Below are 10410 nucleotides of genomic sequence, written 5' to 3'. Positions count from 1 at the left end.
GCAGTCGTCTAACTTCTTTCGATAACTCCAACGCAAATGTGACCAGGTAAGTAGAGAGATGTCGGTGGAGCAAGGCTCGCTTAAGTACCACTAATCTCAAAAACCTTCCTAGACATCACATTTACTATGGGTGAGCCTACTTTGAAGAAAGACTAAACCATTGGCATCTACTACAAAAATAATATGGCAATTGCCTACATATCTTGGAAAATAAAAGGACTTAATCAAAATCGCCAGTTTCTTGGCCCTTGAAGTCATCCACCCTAAGAGTGAGATCGTCATCTTGATCATCTTGCTCCATGTTAATGTAAGTGACCAAGGGGTCTAATTAACATTTAAAGAGAGAGAGAGAGTAAATGAGACATGAGAAGTATAGTGGTTCGTCTCCCGCCTTAGAGGGAAACTACGTCCACTTGAAAGCTTTAACTATGTGTGTTGGGCCTTGCGGCCCAAGAGGATTACAAAGTGTGTAATGGGATGTTGAGTAAGTGAGAAGGAGTCTCCTTTTATAGGGGAGGGAGGCTCCTTCCTTTACATGTTTTCCAATGTGGGACAAGAAACCTCTATTCTAGTGTTGAAAGCTTATCATGGAGGCATCTTGGCAAGGCCGGGAAGGTGGCTTCCCGGTAAGCTCTTAGCGGCTTCCGACTACCACGGGGTAGCTTGAGTGTCGAGGTACGAGATGTATATAGTGGTCGGGTCTCATCATGACTTGTGGGCCCACTAAAAGGGTGTTACTTATGCTTGTTGAAGTAGCAAATCCTCCATATTGTTGGAGGTATGTACAAGTCCCCGAAGTCCCCAAGTAAGAGGAGTTTATTGGTTGGGGAGTTATATACATGATTTCATCAAGCATAAGTAATGTCTGAAAGGCGCCTAGCCCCTACAAGTCCCTGAACTCCCTAAGCAAGAAGGGACTCGTTAACCTGCACAACAAAGACAAAAGCACGCATATGTAGAATGCTTGTTGTATTGGGCAACGTATGTGAGTTGCATTGATATGCATTGGCATATACGAATTTATGATACATGTTGATGTATACATGTGAATGTCGTCGAGTATGATTGTTTATCACGTATAGGCTCGAGAACGCATATGGTTGTTTGAGCATACTAAGAATGGGTATACGGATTGCATATGATAAATGCGTGATGCGCACGAGAAGACAAACGAGGTTACGCTCGTGAGGTGTAAGTTGCATGAGTGCCGTGAAGGCAAGAGTTTGTAACTCATGAATGATGACTACGCGAACGCTTGTGTTTGTTTGGTTTTCGTTCGTATTAATGGAAGGTGAAAAGAATTCGATTTGTGGCAAACGAAAAATGCTAGAAGAATTCAATGTTCCATTAATGTGTATTATGTTGAGGGGATGTGAGTGTGAACCTTGGGAATGCCAGAAGGCAAGAGCGTGAAAGCTCGGGGGTGCCGGGAAGGCTTGAGCGGGAAGCTCGGGGTTGCTGGGAAGGCGTGAGCGTTAGAGCTTGTGAGTGGGAAGCTCGGGGTTGCCGGGAAGGCGTGAGCGGGAAGCTCGGAGTTGCCGGGAAGACGTGAGCGGAAAGCTCATGAGCTGGAAGCTCGGGGGTGCCGCGGAGGCGTGAGCGTTAGAGCTCGTGAGCAGGAAGCTCGGGGATGCCGTGAAGGCATGAGCGCGAAGCTTGGGGGTGCCACAGAGGCGTGAGCGCAAAGCTCGGGAATGTCGTGGAGGCGTGAGCGTGAAGCTCGGGGGTGCCGTGGAGGCGTGAGAGTTAGAGCTCGTGAGCGGGAAGCTCGGGGATGCCGTGAAGGCATGAGTGTAACCGTCGCTAATTATGCTGGGTTGTATGTACAAGTCCCCAAAGTCCCTAGTGAAGGAGGGTTTTCTTGCGGGGTTGATACCAAAGCGTAGGTTTGTGCCGTATAACGAGCATAATTAGTGCAAGTGCGTCGTCCATCTAGAATTTTGTCGGAACGAACGCTTATGCCCTTTAGGGTGGGTCCCCTGCTAGGCCCTCTGATGTGCTCATATTTTCCTATATTTCTTTGCCTCTTAATCTTAGTATTTATGCTTAGTCCTCCTTATTTCGAGTCATTTATGTTGTTATAGTGTTTTTGTAGGTTTGTCTCATAAAGAGAAGAAAATAAGCTAAAATGAGCTAACTAGGATTGAAAGACGCCCAGGTCCCAGAATCTGTCTGTGCAGAACATCCAACTTCGCCGAATTACTGGGAGTTATCCAGATCGAATCAGACAATGAACCTTATATTCATGGAAAGCTACGGATGTCTACTTTCTGTAGAATTTTACCGATCTCGATTTTGATACTTCTGGAGAAAGTTATGATTATTTGAGTGAAGATAGGTCAGACAGGAAATCTGCTCGGGAATTTACAACCATTCGTGGAGAACTCAAGTTCCGTGGCACAAGATCATCAATCCTAATGTTTCAAGGAAGTTAATTCAGATGAGGATTAAATGATGAACTTATTCCTACTTCTACAAGAGATATTTCAAGGTTTTCCCATTCCAAATGAAGAAAGGAATCTAAATCCAAGTTTTACAAGGAAACATGAAGCAAAAGATGAGCAGAAATCTTCCCTATATAAGGGAGCACGAATTTACATGAGAGAGAGAGTCTCGGAGCACAATGTAGACGCCTAAGGAGCAGAGACGACTCATCCATCTTCCTTTCTTTTCCCCTTCCATTATTTTTATGTTTTTCCTATGTTTTATTTAGTTATCTTTTGTTAAACCTTTTCTAGGGTTAAGATAATGCTCTATCATGATTGTTTATGTACTTTGATGTTTTATTGATGGATTTATAGTTTCTTTATGATGAATGCTTAATCACTATTTGAATTGATGCTTTATGTTTAAGTTCTTTGATTGATCACCTTAGGGCTTTGCATATAGTAATTGGAAGACAAATTTGAAGCAGAGATGCAATATAATTTGATTAATTAGCTTCTTGTGAATAAGTGTGGTAAATTACATTATTACTTGAGAAAGACTAATGGTTTGCTTGATTCCCTTGTTTTCTAAAGCGTAATGAATTCTGCATGTTAAATTTATACCTGAGAAGGATAAACTGCATAGTTAGGATATACGATCTTTACCCGAGAGGGAGAGCATCATACAATTAAGGAAAACTATGGTCTAGAGTACCTGAGAAGGACTTGGATACGGGAATTATCATCTAAAATGAACAAAAGAATCTGTTAATTACATTGAAACATAAATAGGATTGTTAGTGGTTGATTTCGAAACCCTAGGTTTTATCATTAGTTGTTTGATTCTTTAATTCTCAAATTATTTGTTTATTGAAAAACTCAAAAATCAATATCTTCTTTTGCTTGATTGTTTATGTGATTTTGTGTTTGGATTAATTAGGTTAGGATTTAAATTGATTATCAATCCTCAGTTGGAACGACCTCGTACTTGCACACTATACTAACGACGATTCGTGCGCTTGCGAGTTTTAATTAAAATTTCACAACACCCTCAGAGGAGTCCCCCACTCCTGGCTATAGACCTCCGTATGGTTGGAAAATTGTTTGATGAGGGGAGCTGCGTTAAAGCTGTAGTACCCCGGAAATTCGTTATTATTTTCTGAGGATTTTCCGGAATCTAATTTGTGGTTATTGGACGGTTTCGTGGTTCGAGGGTGGAGCGGAAATTAGTTCGAGCAATTATTCGCTCAGAAAGCTTCGATTCAAGGGTTGACTTTTTATACGTTAGGATTCTGTGAAAACTTCCTTCACGGATATTGTCGATACGAGTTCGTGGACATGCGGAACGCGGAAATCAGAGTTCGTATGAAGAAGTTATGGCCATTGGAAAAAGTTTCCATTTTGGTATGTATGGGATTTTTATCAGAAAAATCAGAGTTTCCATTTTGGGAAACTTTTCTCTCTGTTCGGTCCCGACCCCCGTTTCGCCCTCTCCCTTTCGCCGGCTTCGTTCTCCCTCCTCCGGCCACCATAGGACGCGATTCAAAGTGGGTTCTCTTCGCCTCAATCCCCTCTTGAGGTATGTGGAAGAATTGGAGCATGAAACTCGCTGTGGAGGGCGGTGCAAGGCCGAGAAGTTTGGCGGTGGAGCTGCGTCGGACCCAGATGTGAACTTCCGATTCCGACCACCATCGCCGGTGTTTCTTGAGGGCTTTTGGAGCTCGAAGGAAGTATATGCTTTCTCCCAAGGTGGCTTGCAACAATTCAAAGTGTGGAGGTCGAATTTTGAAGATTGTGATTCTAGGATTCTTCGAACTTCTGAACTTGCGAGGTAAATTCCGGCCAAATGGCTTTGATTCAAGCTTTGTGTTAGTTATGAAAGTTTCAATTGGAGTTGAGATGAAGAACTTTGGTGTTGGAAGTTTTGTCAAATTTTGACTTTGGGTGGGCGGCGGCGCCGCCACTGTGGTGGTGTTTTCCGGCGGCTTCCGGCCACCCCAGGGACAGTTTATGTTCCTGATTTCGATCTACTCGTCGATACGAGCATTTCGATATATAGTTGTAATTTTTGGAAATCGTATGAGCATGTTATGAATTTTCAAAGTTTTAGGGTTTTCAATTCGATCGGTTTTCGGTATGTGAGGATTCGGCCGTTCGATTGACTTGTAGTTTTGTTTTATCGATCATAGAAGTGTTCCGAGGTTGTTGGATGGTCTTGGATGACGATCCGACTGTTGGATCGTCGTATAATTGGGTTTTGTGAATTGTGTGCTTTGTGTTGTATTGAGTGTGACCTTGATGTGATTAGGTGATTGACGGAATTGTGTGAGCGGAGTTTGGATGATTTGGTTCGTTTCTTGGTTTTGTGTGAAGACACAGCAGGATATGGAGGTGAGTAAATCTCACATTGTTTTGGGTGATAATTAGTTGAGTGATAGTTAGTAGAATAAATTGTTAGCTGTAAAATCATATCTGTCGCAAAATAAATATTTGTTTTTTTTTTTTAAATATATGAACTCGATCGACAACGGTTCATGGGTAAGTAAAAACAAGGATTTGTTACAAATGATTTTCGGTTGAGTAGATAGGGAAATATATTTGAAATGGTTGGGTTAAGTGAAAAGCTTATGTTTTACGTTACTTGATCCCTATTGGATTTCATGGTGATTTTAAAGAAAATAAACGATTTTGAGAAAAGAAGTGGTGGTGATGTTTGATTTCCGTTTTGAAAGGAATATGTTAGATTTGTGATATTGTTGAAGTGTGAAAGTATTATTTTGAAAAGGTTTTCGTTATGGTTTTGAGAATGGTGAAAGTTGTGGTTGAGAGTGTGATTAAATATATAGTAGTACCAAAGTGTTGACCAAAGTGTCGATAATTTATACAGTAGTACCAAAGTGGTGATCAAAGTAGCGATAATTTATATTGTAGTACCAAAGTGGTGACCAAAGTGGCGATAATTGTGTGTTGATTGTTATGAAAAGGTTGTGGATTATTGTTGAGTGATTAATGTTTGAAATTGTTGATGTGGTGTTTGGTGTTATCAGTAGATGAACGTGTATTGATTCTTGTTTATTCTTATTAATGAATTGCTTGTTTTCCTTTAGTAATCTCCTGAACTAAGTTATATGCAGGGATTACTGCCGTTTGAATTGTGTGATTTTAGGTGATCTCCTGAACTAAATTATATGCAGGGATTACCGCTTTTTGAATTGTTTGTTTTAATGTAAATTCCTGAACTAAACTCCATGCAGGGATTTATATGATTTATATTGTGTGTTTTTAAGGTTATCTCCTGAACTAAGTCTCTATGCAGGAATTACTGATTTTACTTAATTCAATTGTAAGTGCGGTTGTGGTTTGAGATTTGTGGTGAGTTGTAAAATGAGCCGTGAGGTCATCATTTTGACAAATGCTTTATGTTGAGGGGAAGTGAGTGTGATTTTCGTAGATTTGTCGTTGAGATGGAAAATGATTTGAAACGTCACTGAGGTGACAACTACTTTTGTTGAGACAAATGAATGATGGTTTTGTATATTTGGTTGTGTTTTGTGGAGTTAAATGTTGTTGCTTTAATTTATCTCACGAGTTGAGAAATTATAAGCATGCGTGACGTGAGTCACTTTAATTGAGTTTACTCATACGGGCCTAAAAAGCTTACTGGGTTTGTTTTGTTCAACCCGGTGCACTATTCTATGGTGTAGGGTTTATTGTGCAGGTCAGAATATTGATTAATCGTCGTCGAAGCTAAGGGGTACGTTCGGTAGCGTGGACGTCAAAAGGTAATATTAGTTTTAAGTCTTCCGCTGTGTAGTGAGTTGTGGTGGGTGTGTGTACTTATTGAATTGTCATTCAGTTTAATTTGTAAACTATCTGTAATGTAATATGTGACTCTAAAGAACGAGTCGATATTGACATTGTGAGCTCAGTTTGTTTAGTTGCTTAATTTAAATGAAAAATTTTTCTATGTGTTTTTTTTGTGCTTGTTAAGTTATCGCGTTTCGGATTTGAATTTATTTATTCAAAATTCGGGGCGTGACAAAAGCAGTGGGCGTTAGGTAGCGAACCTAATCTTTTGATACCCAAGCGACGGGGGTTAACTGCCGGATCAATGGCTGCTGTGGGATGCGTTAACCGATCCCTTTACTCTTTCCCGGAGGAGAAAAACTTGACCACAATGCCGCATAGCGGTCATTGTCATTATGAGGTGTTGCCTTACCGCTTGGCGGTTGGTCGTGAACCATAGACTCGTGGAGTCTAGACTCGTTTAGGTCTCTTTCCCATGGGGGAAGTTTTACAAAGCATGGTGCCCGGAGGCTAGACAATATGTTTACATCTAGTGTACATGTAAAGTATGGTACTTGTATGAACAACAAATAAACATGGTATAACTTGTTTAGGTAAGCGTCACATGTTTATTTCATTGGGTTGCAATTAAATGGAAGCATGGCATATGTGTATAGCATGTACTTGTAGTAAAGTTGCTAATAACATTTTGTATTTTGTGAACATGCTTAGGGATCATTGATATCGAAATGTGAAGCATGGCATATCTAGCATGTGAGGCCTAGAAAGTGTTGCCAAATCTACGAAATGTTGTAGGCATGCTTAAGAGTTATAAAAGCATGGCATTGGCATGGCACTAGCTCAAATTGAAAGAGAGTAAAGAAAGGAAGATATAGGTACTTATCTTATGCCGATTTGGAGTGAGTTGGAGTTGGAATTGATATATGTACCCAAATCATGTTGGAGTTGTCCAAGTATGATGCTCCATTGCTTTGGTGGATAAAGTGCTCTGATAATGTACATCAACTCGTAGTTGAGGTATCATTTGCAAGTAGTTGAATGCTCGGTAGAAATAGTTGAATTTCCTTGAAACAAAATAGATGATTAGTACATGAGTGTGTAAAATCAACATTGGCAACTTGCACGTGCGTTTTGACAAAATAGACAAATTATTTGAATATATGTATCAACTAAGCAAAGTGCGCAAGTAGTTCGTTTGAAGACAAAGCCATTGATTATTTACAAATCTATTTTGAGCTTTTAGAGTGGCAGATGAGTATATGGAACTCGGTATATATATAATAGCAATTTGAAATACGGCAACTATGCCATGGGCATAGAAAATAATATGCATATACACATGAAGTTCATTTGTACCGAAGCATGAATGAATATGCTGTTGCTAGCACATAACTCATATTATAAAGCAATGATCATAGGACATGGAAATATGCTTTAACCTTAATTGAAAGGATTTTTACAGAACGCGTGAAGTGACCATGAGCATGGGAGACAAGCAAGGAACGCGTGTCTGCGTGTTTGCAGGCTGTGATAGATGCGTGTATACATATATGCACAAGGGACAAGCTAGTAGTGATGCACAAGGGGCAAGCACAAGGCTTAGTATTTGTATGACATAACGTTTATTCATATGCCTTTGAGATAAGAGAAATCAAGGCAGTATATGTAAATACATATGGTTAAATGCATTGCAAGGTAATTGTGCTTATGATTGCGACAGATCATGCTTGAATAACATGTGTAGCGGCATGAATAATTGTGGCGCATGTGTAGAAAAACCAAGGTCAACTATATCATACTGTTAATAAATAAGAGGTTCACTGCTCATTACTTTACTTGTGCTTATAATTAGCTTGAAGCTGGTAAAGATGACTAGGTGAAGATGGAGTATGACGCCAATAGCCTAGTGCCAAATGTAAGGTTTCCTGAGGGCTAGCATATAAACCAAATGGTGGCATGTGCAGTATACTAGATTAATTTGAGAAATAGTATATGACATGAATTATGGTTCTTGTGTAAGAAACATTAATGTGCGCCAGACACATATAGAATATACATACTAGTGAGTCTTAGCTGCACTTGGTAGTGTGGAAAATCGTGAACCATTCATATATAGTTTTTTTTTATTTAAAATGAGTATCTACAGCTGCAAGCATGCCTATCCACATGTCGTTGTAAAAGAGCAATGATTATAGAGATATGGAGCCTAGTTTCCATGGCAGCAAAAGTAATCGAAAGTTTTGAAAACTTATCTGAATGCTGAAGGCTATCGACTTATACTTTCTCAGAGCACCTCATTAGACGCTTTCAAGGGACATATTGGGTGTCTGCAAGAGGTTTTTGGGAGTCCACAACAATTGTGGATGGCATGTGCCCAGAATGGAGGTCAACCGATCGAAGTGAGTGATGATTAAGGAGGCAGGTGCAGGTCAGTAGGAGAGTTGAGAAGACTGGGCGTTAGGCGTTGATGGCGAGCGCTGGGAGCTGGCCCTAGCGGTGGGTTGCTGCTGGGCTCTTTTGCCGTTGGAGTTAGTTGATTGCCGCTGAAGCTCGCAGCTCGCCGCTAGGTTGCTGGCTGTGGGTTGCTGCTGGGCTCTTTTGTCGCTGGAGTTGTCACCTGGCGGTGCGTTCGCTAGCGGAGGATCGGTGATGGTGCTAGCGGTGATCGCTGCTGCTGGTGCTAGCAGTACTGTGATTGGAGTTCGGCGCTGCCGTGATTGGAGCTCGGCATTGCCACAGACTGAAGTTTTGGCTCGTTGGCAGAAGCTCGGCGCTACTGCTGACAGAAGCCTGGCAGTGCCGTTGAAGGAAGCTCGGCGGTGCCGCTGATTGAAGCTTGGCGCTGGCGCTGGCTCTAGCTGCCTAGCCTTGCTGCTATGGCAACGAGCTGTGATTGATACTTGTCTATGGCAGTGTCTTGGTTTTGACCTGAGCTGCTGATATCCTTTCAGTGTTGCCAACATATCCTTCAGACCGTTTCATCTCCATAATGTTATAGCAAGTCAAGAGTGTAACTGAATTAAAGATGGAGGCTGTTGCTGGGCTCACTAGCCGCTAGCCTTGCTACCGCTGGATGGTTCCGCTAGACTCGCTAGGAGTCGAAGCTTTTTTTTTTTTTTGAGTGGTTCAGCGTTGACTTTTCCTATGGGAGTTGACAGGAGTTGACTAAGCGTTGACTTGGCATATGGCACAAGTTGCCGCTAAGAATATTAATTATGTAACTCAAAGAAAAATTATTTTGAGCTCCGTTAAGATGACTTAACTCAATGGTAAGTGATGAAGCCTTTGTGTTGGCTTCCCACAGACAGCGCCAATGTTAATGTAAGTGACCAAGGGGTCTAGTTAACGTTTAAAGAGAGAGAGAGAGAGTGTGTGTGTGTGTAAATGAGACACGAGAAGTATAGTGGTTCGTCTCCCGCCTTAGCGGGAAACTACGTCCACTTGAAAGCTTTAACTATGTGTGTTGGGCCTTGCGGCCCAAGAGGATTACAAAGTGTGTAATGGGATGTTGAGTAAGTGGGAAGGAGTCTCCTTTTATAGGGGAGGGAGGCTCCTTCCTTTACATGTTTTCCAATGTGCGACAAGAAACCTCTATTCTAGTGTAGAAAGCTTATCATGGAGGCATCTTGGCAAGGCCGGGAAGGTGGCTTCCCGGTAAGCTCTTAGCGGCTTCCGACTACCACGGGGTAGCTTGAGTGTCGAGGTACGAGATGTATATCGTGGTCGGATCTCATCATGACTTGTGGGCCCACTAAGAGGGTGTTACTTATGCTTGTTGAAGTAGCAAATCCTCCATATTGTTGGAGGTATGTACACTCCATGTAATGTGCTTCCCTTTGTTGAGACATAAAAAAAATATACAATTCCAAAATTTATTCTACCCCAGCAAGTTATGTGGGTGAACACCAAAAAGGAAAAAAGAAAAAAAAACAATATAGGCACAAGGCTTCTAGGAGAATACGAAAGTAGCAAAATAAAGGTATATATGTCCCAACATGCTTCTTCCAAACAGAACACAAATTTCATGTTTGGTCAAAATGTCAAATACAAAAAGCAAAGAAGTACAATAGAGATGGGAGTGTAGAAACCAGTACAATTACCGTCTCTTCATGTGGATAATTAATTGGTTCATATCTATCTCTAAAAGAAAGGAAGTATACAGCTGGTGATATATCTT

The sequence above is a fragment of the Rosa rugosa genome, chromosome 2, assembly GCF_958449725.1.
Source record: "Rosa rugosa chromosome 2, drRosRugo1.1, whole genome shotgun sequence".
Taxonomy (NCBI): Eukaryota; Viridiplantae; Streptophyta; class Magnoliopsida; order Rosales; family Rosaceae; genus Rosa; species Rosa rugosa.
The sequence above is the reverse complement of the archived record's forward strand: the minus strand, read 5'-3'. Positions refer to the sequence as shown.